At 37.4% G+C, this 15,692-nt stretch overlaps 2 pseudogenes; both read right to left on the reverse strand.

Annotated features, from left to right (window-relative positions):
- Positions 1-8,593: 8,593 nt before the first annotated feature.
- Positions 8,594-9,498, reverse strand: LOC109569514 (olfactory receptor 8K3-like; annotated as a pseudogene).
- Positions 9,499-13,318: 3,820 nt separating this feature from the next.
- Positions 13,319-14,260, reverse strand: LOC109569316 (olfactory receptor 8K3-like; annotated as a pseudogene).
- Positions 14,261-15,692: the final 1,432 nt, after the last annotated feature.

Below are 15,692 nucleotides of genomic sequence, written 5' to 3' on the forward strand. Positions count from 1 at the left end.
CAAACTAATCAATCCTAAAGGAAACCAACTCTGAATATTCAATGGAAGGACTAATGCTAAATCTGAAACTTCAACCCTTTGGACACATGACGCAAAGAGCTGACTCATTGTAAAAGATGTTAATGCTGGGAAAGCTTGAAGGCAAAAAAAAGAAGAGGGTGGCAGAGTATGAGAAAGTTGAATAGCTTCACTATCTCAATGAACATGAATTTGAGCAAACTCCAGGAGAGAGTTAAGGACAGGGAAGTCTGGCAGGCTGTAGTCCATGGGATAGCAAAGAGTTGGATACAACTTAGCAACTGAACAACAAATTCACATATTGAAGTCTTGATATAGAACATAAATATTACATAAGCATTGTGGCACTGATGTTTCAAAGGTGGTCATCAGCAGTGGTGAAAATATTTGTATATTAATCTAAAGAAAAAGGGGAGCCGTCCTATTCTGATTGTGCATTAGATAACAACCTGTTATCAATAACAGGACGCATACAGAGGTCAATCAGAAATCTTGATATTTTGATATGCTTGGTTATAGAATAAGTGCTCTATTGCAAATTACCACACTACTTGTATATTGGTAAAATATGATACCACATGAAATATACTACCTGCTTACCTGTCACAAAAGGTGTGTCTTGATCTGTCCATGTGTTTCAGAATATGCTTAGTGAGAGCAATTTATGGAAACTTTTTCAGTCTCTGTGTCTCTCCCTGAGGACATGATAAGCAATTTTGTGATTGTCCCTGAGGCATTGGAAACCTTAATGGAACCTAGGGAGCAGATGTGTTTATTACTAGTCCAGTGATTTGTATTCCCCCAAAGTGAGTAACGGAGAAGGCAATGGCACCCCATTCCAGTAGTCTTGCCTGGAAACTCCCATGGAGGAGCCTGGTGGGCTGCAGTCCATGGGGTCGCGAAGAGTCGGACACGACTGAGCAACTTTACTTTCACTTTTCACTTTCATGCATTGGAGAAGGAAATGGCAACCCACTCCAGTGTTCTTGCCTGGAGAATCCCAAGGACAGGAGAGCCTGGTGGGCTGCCATCTATGGGGTCACACAGAGTCGGACACGACTGAAGTGACTTAGCAGCAGCAGCAGCAAAGTGAATAAGATTTATTTGTGTGTTTTTCCTCTTAGTTAGCTTCCTGTTGATTCTGTTGCTCTGGTGTACTCTGATCCCACCAGATAGGGATCTGGAATAATGTAATTTACCTATACAACAAGCCTGTCAGTATTCCTATCATTCTGTAATGGTCTCCTCAAGTGGGTGATGCAAAGGGGATCTGTTGAATCAGTCTTATTGTGTTACATAAAACATGTAAATGAACTAAAAATAATAGTACATTGTGCATATACAAACTGTTTTCTTTCATATTTCTTTCTTCTTATTTTTTTTTTAATATAGGGGATTACTGTTTTAATTGCTGTGCTGTGCTCGGTCACTTAAGTTGTTTCTGACTCTATCTGAATTTTCATAAAGTTGATTGCCAAAGAATAAGTTTTCATTTCCTTAGCTGAGTGCTCAAGAGTGATTCGTATTAAATATACCCTTTGAACTCTGATGCAGCTCAGTTTATAAAGTTTACTATGATAGCTACTAATTTTGATATCATGATCTATAAACTCTTCTCTAGTTCTATAACAGAGAACAAACCTGCCTCCATATCACATATTCCTTTAGCTCTGAATTATATGCTCCGTTGCCTGTGCTTAGTCATGTTGGACCTGCCCCTTTTTGAAAATGAATTTGCATATAGTCTGAAATATACCTAATAGCTCCTTTTTAAAACTCTGATGTTTAAAGGTACAAAGAGTGTAACAATGGTCTTGCTGGAGGTTGGCATGAACATTATGACCAGATCTGTGTGGACTTCTGCAAGAACACAGCATTCCTGCACTGAAAAGTTTGCAACAATCAGCCACAACCCTTTCCCTTTTATTATTAAAGAAGCCTGAAGTCTACCTCTGTTAAGATGATTCTTTGGAACATTAGTCTACCATCTTCTCTGCTTGCTGGCTTTCCTAATAAACTCACTATTCATTGTACCAGGAACTCCTCTCTCGATGTATTGTCCTATTCTGCAGCACAAGCTTAGGCTGGGTAACAATTCTGGGTCCCAGACAGAGACTTTGCCCTATATTGTTCTCTAAAGATTTTCTGTCTTACATTTTGCATTTTTCTACTTTTAATTTGATTTTTAAATGGTTTAGATAAACATTATTTGTAGTTTGTTTCCCTTCAGTTCAGTTCAGTTGCTCAGTCATGTCTGACTCTTTGCAACCCCATGGACTGCAGCACGCCAGGCCTCCCTGTCCATCACAAACTCCTGGAGTCCACCCAAACCCATGTCCATCGAGTCGATGATGCCATCCAACCATCTCCTCCTCTGTTGTCCCCTTCTCTTCCTGCCCTCAGTCTTTCCCAGCATCAGGGTCTTTTCAACTGAGTCAGCTCTTCACATCAGGTTGTTTCCCTTTTGAATGTCTAATTCATCTAGCCCCATTTTAAAATAGACTTTTATTGAATTACCTTTGCACATTCATAAAGAATTAATCAGATTTCAAGGGCAACTTGTGAGTTTTTATTCTGTTCTGTTGATTTATATGGCCATCTCTCCACCAGGACTAGCAGTTTTTATTACTGTCGCTACATAGTAAGATAGTAAATCTTAGCACAATGAGGAGTGACCATTCTTCATTATTCTACATTTTAACATATGTTGGGTGGGCTTCCCTGGCAGCTCAGATGGTAAAGAATCTGCCTGCAATGCAGGACACCAGGGTTCAATCCCTAGGTCAGGAAGATCCCCTGGAGAAGGGAATGACAACCCACTCCCATATTCTTGCCTGGAAAATTCCATGGACAGAGGAGCCTGGTGGGCTACAGTCCATGAAGTCACAAGGTCACTCTTCAGATTTAGTTATTCTAGGTCCTTGGCCTGTCATACATATTGTAGTATAAACTCATCTGTGTCTATAGAATATCTGCTGAAACTTCATGGACTTTGAATTAAATCTATAGATCACTTTAGAGAGAACTAGGATTTTACCACATTTAGTCTTTCAACTGTAAACTGAGTATGTTTAACATCTCATTCCGAACATCTTTGATTTTGTTAATTAGTATTTTTTACTTTTCAGTGTACAGATCTTCTTAATTTTTTTCTTTGTTCCACAAAAGTGTTTCACTACACTTGATAATGTCCAAGTTTGCTTAGTTTTCGCCTAAGTATTTCATTTTACTTGAGGTGAATTAAATGGTACGTATGTAAATTTATTTTTTAATATTAAACTTATGATACCTTTCAAAATTAGCTAATCATTATGCATTATTATTTATACATATTGCTAGATTAAATCTGTTCAATTTTTGTTTAGAATTTTTGAATATCTATTAAGACTTGTATTTTTTTCTTAATATCTTTTCTTGTTTTTTATACTACTGGAAAGCATTGATTTAAAAGTTGGAAAATGCAATAGATTTTTTTGTTGTTTGGCTCCAAAATCTCTGCAAATGGTGATTGCAGCCATGAAATTAAAGGACGCTTACTCCTTGAAAGGAAAGTTATGATCAACCTAGACAGCATATTAAAAAGCAGAGACATTACTTTGTCAACAAAAGTCCATCTAGTTAAGGCTATGATTTTTCCAGTAGTCATGTATGGATGTGAGAGTTGGACTGTGAAGAAATCTGAGCACCAAAGAATTGATGCTTTTGAACTGTGGTGTTGGAGAAGACTCTTGAGTGTCTTGGACTGCAAGGAGATCCATCCAGTCCATCCTAAAGGAGATCAGTCCTGGGTGTTCATGGAAAGGACTGATGTTGAAGCTGAAATTCCAATACTTTGGCCACCTCATGGGAAGACTTGACTCATTGGAAAAGACCCTGATGCTGGGAGGGATTGGGGGCAGGAGGAGAAGGGGATGACAGAGGATGAGATGGCTGGATGGCATCACCGAGTCAATGGACATGGGTTTGTGTGGACTCTGGGAGCTGGTGATGGCCAGGTAGGCCTGGGGTGCTGCTGTTCATGGGGTCACAAACTGAACTGAATTGAAAGAAAAGAAGAAAATCAGTTACTTCTTATTCCTCAATATCAAGTAGTCAGTGCACAAGAACCTGATTTGAGGGAGTTATTTTTAATATACATTTCTATTGAGATAATCCTTATTCTACAATTTGTTGTAAAGTGTTTCTTAGTGTACATACATGAATTCAGACACACACTTATATATATGTTTAAATTACACCTCATGTTTCTGACTTAAAACTCAGATTACTGTTTCAAACACAATAATAGGGTTGTTAAAGTTTCTTTGTATTTGTCTTTTTCTAGTATTCTAGTGATCTTTTAACATTGTTTCTGTATTATGTATTAAATATAATCGATATTCAAAATACTCTATCAAATTACTCATTTATGCTGGTAAATCATTCATTTACCCACTCCTATTTTTTCAAGTATTCATATTCTATTAAAAATTGGAAAACTTCCTTAAATAAAGTTTGTGTGTGTGCTAAGTTTCTTTAGTCATTTCAGACTCTGTGTGACCTATGGACTGCAGCCTGCCAGGCTCCTCTGTCCATGGGGTTTTCCAGGCAAGAATACTAGAGTGGGTTGCTGTGCCCTCCACCAGGGGATCTTCCTGATTCAGGCATTGAACCTGTGTTTCTTATGTCTACCTGCTTTAACAGGTGGGTTCTTTACCACTAACGCTATTTGGGAAGCCCAAATAAAGTATGGATTCAGATAATATTGAAATAGAGAGTAACATAGAATGAATGAAATGTATTGGAAACTTATGTGAATCTGAATTTTTCCGCTTTTGTACATCATTTTAAGGGGACTTTCATATGAAGTACACTGACTGATTTTAGAAAAAGTATATTGCATTATGCTTACTCAAGATTTTTTTCAATTCCAAATATTAGACACTTTCTTTATCATAAAAGTTGCAATTATTTACTAAAGATGTTTTGGGAAGAACATATAAGCAAATTTATTAAATTAAGCATACCGATAATCTCAGCAGCCATCAATAACTAAAACTAACATTTCACAGTATCACTGTCCAATATAATGTTCTAAGAAGATAGTTTACGTTTATAAGTAAATATTTCTTAGCTATATTAATTTTCATAATTTAAAAATCAACTATAAAAAACTTATTAGTAATATTTATTTTTACAAATGAATTTTGCTTATTCAAATTTATTTGACTGCATGAAAAATGTTAATATTTTTTAATATTTTTTATTAAAAATGTTTATTTATTTTTAGCTGTTCCTGGTATTCATTGCTGTATGCAGGCTTTCTGTAGTTGCAGCAGGTGGGAGCTTCTGTTTTTGTGAAGCACAGGCTCTAGGTATTCTGGCTTCAAAGACTGTGGCCCAAGGGTTTATCTTATCCAGAGTATGAGGGATCTTCCATGACCAGGGATGAAACCTGTATCCCTGGCAATGGCAGGCAAATTCTTAAGCACTGGACCATCAGAGAAGTACTGATCACATGCAAAATTTTAGTCCCTGACAGTGGCTGAAAGAAAGAATCCAGCCCTCTATGAAATAAATAAAAACCATGAATGTTAAAAAATATGAAAAGTAAACAGAAATGTGGAGAGATTTAAGAGTCTCTTGATGAAAGAGAGATGGCTAAAACTGGAGTTTCAGCTTTAGCATCATTCCTTCCAAAGAAATCCCAGGGCTGATCTCCTTCAGAATGGACTGGTTGGATTTCCTTGCAGTCCAAGGGATACTCAAGAGTCTTCTCCAACACCACAGTTCAAAAGTATCAATTCTTTCATGCTCAGCTTTCTTCACAGTCCAACTCTCACATCCATACATGACCACTGGCAAAACCAGAGCCTTGACTAGTGGACCTTTGTTGGCAAAGTAATGTCTCTGTTTTTCAATATGCTATCTAGGTTGGTCATAACTTTCCTTCCAAGGAGTAAGCGTCTTTTAATTTCATGGCTGCAGTCACCATCTGCAGTGATTTTGGAGCCCCCAAAAATAAAGTCTGACACTGTTTTCACTGTTTCCCCATCTATTTTCCATGAAGTGATGGGACCAGATGCCATGATCTTCATTTTCTGAATGTTGAGCTTTAAGCCAACGTTTTCACTTTCCACTTTCACTTTCATCAAGAGGCTTTTTAGTTCTTCTTCACTTTCTGCCATAAGGTTGGTATCATCTGCATATCTGAGGTTATTGATATTTCTCCCAGCAATCTTGATTCCAGATTGTGCTTCTTCCGGCCCAGCATTTCTCATGATGTACTCTGCATATAAGTTAAATAAGCAGGGATACAATATACAGCCTTGATGTACTCCTTTTCCTATTTGGAACCAGTCTGTTGTTCCATGTCCAGTTCTAACTGTTGCTTCCTGACCTGCATATAGGTTTCTCAAGAGGCAGGTCAGGTGGTCTGGTATTCGCATCTCTTTCAAAATTTTCCACAATTTATTGTGATTCACACAGTCAAAGGCTTTGGCATAGTCAATAAAGCAGAAATAGATGTTTTTTATGGAACTCTTTTGCTTTTGGAGAAGACTCGGATGCTGGGAGGGATTGGGGGCAGGAGGAGAAGGGATGACAGAGGATGAGATGGCTGGATGGCATCACTCACTCGATGGACGTGAGTCTGAGTGAACTCCGGGAGTTGGTGATGGACAGGGAGGCCTGGTGTGCTACAATTCATGGGGTCGCAAAGAGTTAGACACGACTGATCGACTGAACTGAACTGAACTGATGAAAGAGAGAGAGAACAGTAAAAAAGTTGGCTTAAAACTCAACATTCAGAAAACTAAGATCATGGTATCTGGTCCCATCGCTTCATGGCAAATAGAGGGGGAAACAGTATTTTGGAGGGGGCACCAAAATCACGGCAGATGGTGATTGCAGCCATGAAATTAAAAGATGCTTGTTCCTTGGAGGAAAAGCTATGACCTATCTAGACAGCATATTAAAAAGCAGACACATTACTTTTCCAACAAAGGTCCATGTAGTCAAAGCTATGTTTTTCCCAGTAGTCATGTATGGATGTGAGATTTGGACTGTGAAGAAAGCTGAGCACCAAAGAATTGATGCTTTTGAACTGTGTTGTTGGAGAAGACTCTTCAGAATCTCCTGGACTGCAAGGATATCCAACCAGTCCATCCTAAAGGAAATCAGTCCTGAATATTCAATGGAAGGACTGATGCTGAGGCTAAAACTCCAATACCTTGGCCACCTGATGCGAAGTGCCGACTCATTTGAAAAGACCCTGATGCTGCGAAAGATTGAAGGCAGGAGAAGGGGATGACAGAGGATGAGATGGTTGGATGGCATCACTATCTCCATGGACATGAGTTTGAGTAAACTCCTAGAGTTGGTGATGGACAGGGAAGCCTGGCATGGTACAGTTCATGGGATCACAAAGAGTTGGACACGACTGAACAACTGAACTGAACCTGAATGGCACTTTGGTGTAAGGTAGTATGAACATCATAACATGTACATCAATTGTTTCATGTCACACTATACTTTCACTCAAAATACAGCATAGACCAAGTCATGGAACTGACACATTATATTTCTTAGAAGAGGAACTATGAAATCAATGCAGTGAGATAATGTATCCTTATTAACATATAATGCACACTCAATCAGTCAAATTTGAGGGAAAACAGCAACATGAAACAGAAGTAACAAATATAATTTATAATATAGTGAACGTCTTATGTAAATATAGTTTGCATATGACCCTTATATGGTCAATTTGCAAAATTACACTTAGACAAGAATTATTTAAAATAATTTTTGTCTCTAAGAAATTTGTCGTAGTTGATATATTCACAAGTGTAGACAAAAAGACTGAATAAAACAAAAACAGATGCTGTGCTGACCTGAGTTGCTGAAACACCATAATGTTGAGTGAATAGGTTCTGTAGAACTCATATGTCATAATAATAAAACTGAGGAGAAAAAACAGGACCCTAAGTTCCCCATGTGGAAGGAGGGTGTTTGAACAAACTCATATGACTGTTGAGTTTAAGTCATCCCACTCCAAGGAGCTTGATTGAAATCACAAATAAGTTTGCTCTTAACATAGACCATGAAAGAGTATGAATGATAAATCAAAATAAATGTTAATAAACAAAAACCCACACCTGTACACAAGCACACAAAGAAAACTTCAATGTTTATTCTAAAAATTTGAGAATAAAATGAATCATTTAAATTCCCCTTTTGTACCCACCATTCTTTCTCTCTCTTTTCCCCATAGCATGCCCAATCTTCTTGACTATTCCCTGGTCTACAGCTCCTAATTCATTCTAATACACTCTAAAAATTAATTTAACTACTTTGCTTATGTTTCATTTCTTTTTCTCAGAAATGGCAAAGTTTTTTTCTTCTGTTTTTCTTACACGAATGGATTTATATCCCTTGGAAGTGTGAGTGACATGCAAAAGCCATTCTCTAAAATATGTGAAGAACTTATTTATATTTGCTTTTTCTTCTGAAAGCACAGATAGAAAAGTATAAAGTCCTGAAACTAATTTACAGGAATCACATTGATAGTGATCTTTAAGGAAAAAAAAATATTTCATAATTTCATCCAAATCCTTTATAGGGCATATTTTACATCTTTGTTCCTCAAACTGTAGATCAGGGATTTAACTTGGGGATAACAAGGGTGTAAAATATAGATGCCACTTTATCAATGTCAAAGGAGTGTCTGGACTCTGGTTGCACATACATAAGTAGTAATGTTCCATAAAACACGGTGACTGCTGTCAGGTGGGACCCACAGGTAGCAAAAGCCTTGTGCCTGCCTTCAGCAGAGTTTATTCTGAGAATGGATTCAAGAATAAGAAGGTAAGACACAAGAACTATCAAAAGGAAGACTATCAAACTAAAACTTGCTAAGAATAATATATTGAATTTCATGTGTAGTTGAACAGAGCAAAGATATCAAGGGGAGACAGTAACAATAGAAATGTTTGATGATGTGGTAGCTACAGAGGATAAATTAAAAATCTTTACAGTGACTAGAAGAGACACAAATGTGCAATAGAAATAAGGAGTTGCTACCAACACCCAGCACAACCTTTGTGACATGGTGACTGGGTGGAGCAGAGGGTGACAGTCATAGGGCATTGCTTTCAGAATAACAAGTTCATGAATAATCAACAGAAGAAAGAAAGCTAGTTGTATTGTACAAAAATAATACAAGATTTTATTTTGATCCACCACAAAATTTGCTAACATTTTGGGTACCTTGGTTGTTGAATAACCAAGATCAGTAAAAGCCGGGTATCTGAGAAAGAAGTACATGGGTGTCTGTAGCCTGGAGTCCCTCTTGGTGAGGATGACCATGCCCAAGTTGCCCACCACTGAGATCACGTAGATGATGAGGAAGAGCACAAACAGTGGAGCCTGCAGCTCAGGGCGGTCTGTGATTCCCATGAGGATGAATTCACTCAGCAGTGTTTTGTTGTGTTTTCCCATCTGGGCCTATTGGAAAATCTATTCTTGACAGAGATAGCACAGTCATGTAGTACATTTAGGTAAATTTTTGGTATTTTATATATCTATATTTACATTTTAAGCTTTATTAATACTCTATGCTCTCTGCCTGGAAATAAAGCCTAGATGTATAGAAATATTAACAGAAATGAAGATAGAAATACATGTGGAGATAGGGAGAGATGTGTAGCTTCTCAAAGGGGAAAATTTGTCCTCCAAAGAATATTTGATAATGCTTTGAACAATCTTGGTTTTCATCACTGCAGGACAGATACTACTGGCTTCTAATAGTTAAGATTTAGTGAGGCTTCTGAACATCCTACTAGATTAGGGTAGACCCAATAAATAAGGATTGCTGCTGCTGCTGCTAAGTTGCTTCAGTCGTGTCCAACTCTGTGCAACCCCATAGATGGGCCCACCAGGCTCCGCTGTCTCTGGGATTCTCCAGGCAAGAACACTGGAGTGGGTTGCCATTTTTTTCTCTGATGCATGACAGAGAAAAGTGAAAGTGAAGTCGCTCAGTCGTGTCCAACTCTTAGCGACCCCATGGACTGCAGCCTACCAGGCTTTTCCATCCATGGGATTTTCCAGGCAAGAGTACTGGGGTGGGGTGCCATTGCCTTCTCCAAATAAGGATTATACAGCCCAAAATGTCAGAGAACTAAGATTGGCGAACCCTGATCATGTGTGTGCATATAGCTACAGTCCATAGGGTAGCCAAGAGTCAGACACAACTGAAGTGATTTAGCACACACACACATAGATCCATACAAAGGTAAATAAAAAACAGAAAGGAAAAGAAGTGATATACACTTTAGCTTCTTTATGGGTGGGAATGTTTAGAAGCCCTCACTTTAAAACATATTTATGTGAAAGACTTTATGTCTACTGAATGCACAGGATGAAATGATGAACACACTTGCCTAATATTGGAAAGAGATCTGAAGTTAAAGAAATTCTATCAGATCATGTTAAACATAATCAGCTTTCGTATCAGGAAACATTTTGAGAAGTGTGCATAGACGGTATAATCCATTATATGTACATTTTTGGTACATACAAAGTAGTACTTTGGCAAATACAAGCTATCTTAATCTCTTTATGCATGCATGCCTGCTCAGTCACTTGAGTTGTGTCTGACTCTTCCCAACCCCATGCACCTTAGCCCACCTGCCTGCTCTGTCCACAGGGTTATCCAAGTAAGAATCCTGGAGTGGCTTTCTATGCCTTCCTCCAGGGGACTGAACCCTTGTCTCCTGCAGTGCGGGTGGATTTTTTTCCACTGAGCCATAGTGGAAGCCCCTAATATCTTTATATCCATCAGCAAAATCAACTATTTCTTGCAAGGTTGTTGGGAAGATAACTAAGAATGAAATCTTTCCGTATATTCATGGAACCTGGAAATATCTTCGTATGTCAGCTAAATAGGATTTTCCTGATATTTATTTTTCATTTCTTAATGGAGACAGCAAGTTACCTAAAACAGGTTTTTTTTTTTTATACATGTACATACAAATTCTGTTTGTGTGACTGAACTTTTTTTCAGAGGTATGATGATGAATAGATATTGTGTTTCCATGTAAGAGTCCTCAGTGCCCCCACCATGACCAACTTGATGCCTACAAGGGGCGTAGAATCAGTGCTATATTGCAAATCATCAGACAATCTAGATATTGGTAAAATATGGCACCACACAAAATATACTATCTGTTTACCTGTAATGAAAACTCTGTCATGGCTTTCTCGTGTGCTTCTTAAATACATATTGTGAACAATTTATGGATTCGTTTCTGCCCTTTGAGACTCTCCCTAAGGAGATGCCAAGCAATTTCTTGATTATCCCTGAAGCATTTGAAATCTTAACAGCAACAAGGGAGGAGATGTGGCTATTAGTAGTCTTGAGCAATTTGTGTTTCCCAATAGCCTAGTCAGAATTATTTCTGTGCATTTCATTTTCCTTTTCCTCATACTTGCTGCTGCTGCTGCTAAGTCGCTTCAGTCAAGTCCAGCTCTGTGCGACCCCATAGGCAGCAGCCCATACTTGGGTTCATATTAATTCTGTTCCTATGGTTCACCCTAATACAACCTCATAAAGATGTGGATTAAGATATATTTTATCCATAGTACAAGCCCTTCAGCATTCCTGTAGCTCCTCAGTGATCTCCTTAAGTGGATAGCATAATGGAGATGTATTAAGTCATTGTCTTATTTAAAATGTTTAAATGCATTAAATATAATAATATGATGTGTCTAGATAAGATCATGTTTCCCTTTTATTTTTTTCTTTTTAAAACTCTAAGGAGAGGAATTAGCTACTTCTATTTTACATTCTCATTCCATACAGCGTCAGTATCATTTTATTACAGAATTCTCTTTCACTTGCTTTGTTTTCATTACATTTCAATGTACTGAAACGTTGAATTCAACATTTTCACTACCACATGCAATACCCATTCTCATTTTTCTGTCTCAATTCACAGATTCTACTGTGCTTCATGTAAGCCTTGCATGATCAATATATTTTGCAGTATTGTCATATTTTGTGCACATATGTTTTACTGTCTACCTATTATTATTGAACAGCAAATTGCATTGTTTAATGTAATTTGCTGATTATTTGTCATATACCATGATGTGGTTTTTTTCTTCTTTATTCATTACAGTAAAAAATACATAAAGAAAGTTGTGGATCTTTTCTTTATAAATGTATATGTTGTTGTTTTTTCATCCTCAGCTATCATGAACACTACTACAACATATAGGCCAATAAAAAGCCTTAAGTTTGACATGTTAATATGTTGTGAACAAATTCTACATGATACACACATCACATATCTGCCTCTGTGAGTGTTCCTGTGTAGACAGAGATAGAGACAGGACTTTTGAGTTTTTATGCCAGTCTGATTTGAGAGTCCATACCACAGATCATGGGAGAAGTGCTTGCTTTTTTCAAATGCCAAATTTTTAACAAAATATCACAGGGCATCACAAAAGAAACACACAGAAATATCACAAGGAAACAAGGAAAATAGATCAATTCAAATAAACATAACTCTCCCATATATAAACAAACTGAGGACACAGACACAGGTAGAAAGTAATTTAAAGAGAACCAAATCAAAAACTCAAAAGCCGAAAACATAACAATTGAATTAAAATTTTACTACTTGGATCACCAACAGATTAGAACAATCCGGTTAATAATCAGGGAATTAAACTCAAGTCATTTTAAAGTATTGAGTATGAGGAGTGAATAATAATAATATTAATAGTAATAATAATAAGTGAAGAGATACTAAGGGACTTAGACAACACCACTAAAATAGTTTATTTAAGGAAATAATGGGCAAGAATTCCCCACATTTGAAGAAAGACAGATAACAAAGTACAAATGCAAGAAACTAACACATATAAGTGGGGGGAAAACTTCCATAGCTCACACAGAAACATATTATGATCAAGTTGTGGCAATCAAGTCATTTAAATTTCCCTTCTGTACCTACTATTCTTCCTTACCCTCACATAGCATACACACAGTCCTTGATTGCTCTGATGGTCTATTCTACTGTCCTCTAAAATATACTTAATTGTTATGCCTATATTTCATCACTTCTCAGAGATGACAAAGGTTTTGCCTTTTTCTTTTTGCCAATGTGTTTATATCACTTAGGAGTGTGACTATCAAGTAGAATACTCCAAATTCATGATGATCTTATATGTATTTGCTTTTCCCTCTGAAAGCACCCACCACAAGGTGGAAAGTAGCCAACCTAGTTTGTAGGAATGACATTGACAGTGGCTTTTAAGGAAAGATATTGCAAAGTTTTTTCCATGTCCTTTGTAGTGCGTATTTTACATCTTTGTTTCTTAAGCTATAGATCAAGGGATTCAACATGGGAATAACAAGGGTGTAAAATATAGATGCCATTTTATCAGTGTCAAAGGAATGACTGGACTCTGGTTGCACATACATAAATATCAAAGTCCCATAGAATACGGTGACCACTGTCAGGTGGGATCCACAGGTAGAAAAAGCCTTCCACCTACCTTCAGTAGAGTTAATCCTGACAATAACTGTGAGGATGAGCGGGTAAGACACAAGGACTATTAGAAGAGAGAAAATCAAATTAAATCATGTTAAGGCCAGGATAATGAATTCAATTTCATGTGTGTTTGAACAGAGCAGTGATAATATGGGGAGACTGTCACAGTAGAAATGACTGATGATGTTATAGCCGCAGAAGGATGAATTAAAAATGTTTACAGTGACTAGAAGAGAAACTAATGTGCTATAGAGGTAGGGGATTGCCACTAGTGCCCAACACACCCTTTGGGACATGATGACTGTGTAAAGCAGGGGGTGACAGATGGCCACGTAGCGGTCATAGGACATTGTGGCCAGAATAAAAATCTCACTAATAATGAACATGATGAAGAAAGCCAGCTGTGTGGCACACAAATGATAGGAAATTTTATTCTGATCCACAACAAAATTTACCAACATTTGGGGTCCTACAGATGTTGAATAACCCAGATCAGTAAGAGCCAGGTGCCTGAGGAAGAAGTACATGGGTGTCTGTAGCCTGGAGTCCACCTTAGTGAGGATGACCATGCCCAAGTTGCCCACCGCTGAGATCATGTAGATGATGAGGAAGAGCCCAAACAATGGAGCCTGCAGCTCAGGGCGGTCTGTGATTCCCATGAGGATGAATTCGCTCAGCACTGTTACATTGTGTGTTTCCATTTAACCAGAGAACCTATTTTAATAGAGACATCATATAGTCAATGATGTCATTAATGAACTTTAGTGATTTCTTTTAGTTTACATACATATAAATAAAATAAATTTAAATTATATTTTAAACACAAAGAAAAAATTCTGCATCCTATAAATAAAACATACAAATATAAATAGAAATAAAAAAGAGAGATAAATATACATCTGGAGAAAGAGAGAGACCTATAGTTTTTCACTGATGAAGATTAACCCCCCAAAGAACATGTAACAGTATTTTGCGGCATTTTGGTTGTCAGCACTGGAGGTAGTTAGAAACCAGTGAGACTGGTATTTATCCTAGTATATTAGGGCTGCCCCAAAAACAACAAAGGAGCTTCTCCAATGGCTTAGTGAGTAAAGAATCTGCTTGCAATGCAGGAGACTCAGAAGACATGCGTTCAATACCTGGGTTGGAAGATACCCTGGAGGAGGAAATGGTAACCCACTCCAGTATCCTTGTCAAGAAAATTCAGTGGATACAATCTGTGGGATCACAAAGTGTTTGATGTAGCAACAAGGAATTATACAGACTTGAACAGAGGTTTAAAAATAAGGGAGTTCTAACATCATACCACACTGTGTTTTTATTTTTATTTTTACTTAACAGGGAATCATTCCATATAACATACATGGGTTGATATAATCTCTGTTACAGCTATACTTTTTGTATATGCAAACGAGTACCCTGGCAAATATGGTAGGTTATTTCAATCTCTTTCCTGCCAGGTTGTTGGGAAGATATATGAGATTTACACATTTAATTCCATTTATGTTATCTGGAAATACCCTTCAATGTCTAATACATAGAATTTTTGTGTGCATTTGCTTTTAATTTCTTAGTGGAGAAAGCACACTACCTGAATTGGATTCTCCTTACATATGCATATATAAATTATTTTTGTGTGACTTCCTTCTTGGGTGTATGACTGTGAATAGACTGGGGACTGTGTTACCCAGGAAACAGCCCTCAGTGTCCCCACTCCCCCCATGACCCCTCCGCATGACTGCAACTGGGACCATCAGTGAGCTCTTGCTCTAGGTATTTTAATCTTCTATATAACTTAAAATATGTAATATATATTTACTTAAAATGTAACATTTTTCTTCCTCCCCAACTGCATTTTCATTAAAACTGACGTATACTGAATTATTTGTAACATGGACAGTATATTTAGCCAAGGAGAAACCGAGGTCACAATGAGGAAACTGAGTAACTCGAGAGACTGTGATGTAACTAAAATTGGTTTTAGATAATGAAGTTTCATAAATACTTCCTTTGGATAAAAGGGTTATCTATAGAAAAAGAAAAGTTTTTAAATTGTTATATATTACACAATCAGTCAGTCAGTCAGTTCAGTTGTTCAGTCATATCCGACTCTTTGCGACCCCATGAACCACA

The sequence above is a fragment of the Bos indicus genome, chromosome 15, assembly GCF_029378745.1.
Source record: "Bos indicus isolate NIAB-ARS_2022 breed Sahiwal x Tharparkar chromosome 15, NIAB-ARS_B.indTharparkar_mat_pri_1.0, whole genome shotgun sequence".
In the NCBI taxonomy this organism is placed as follows: domain Eukaryota; kingdom Metazoa; phylum Chordata; class Mammalia; order Artiodactyla; family Bovidae; genus Bos; species Bos indicus.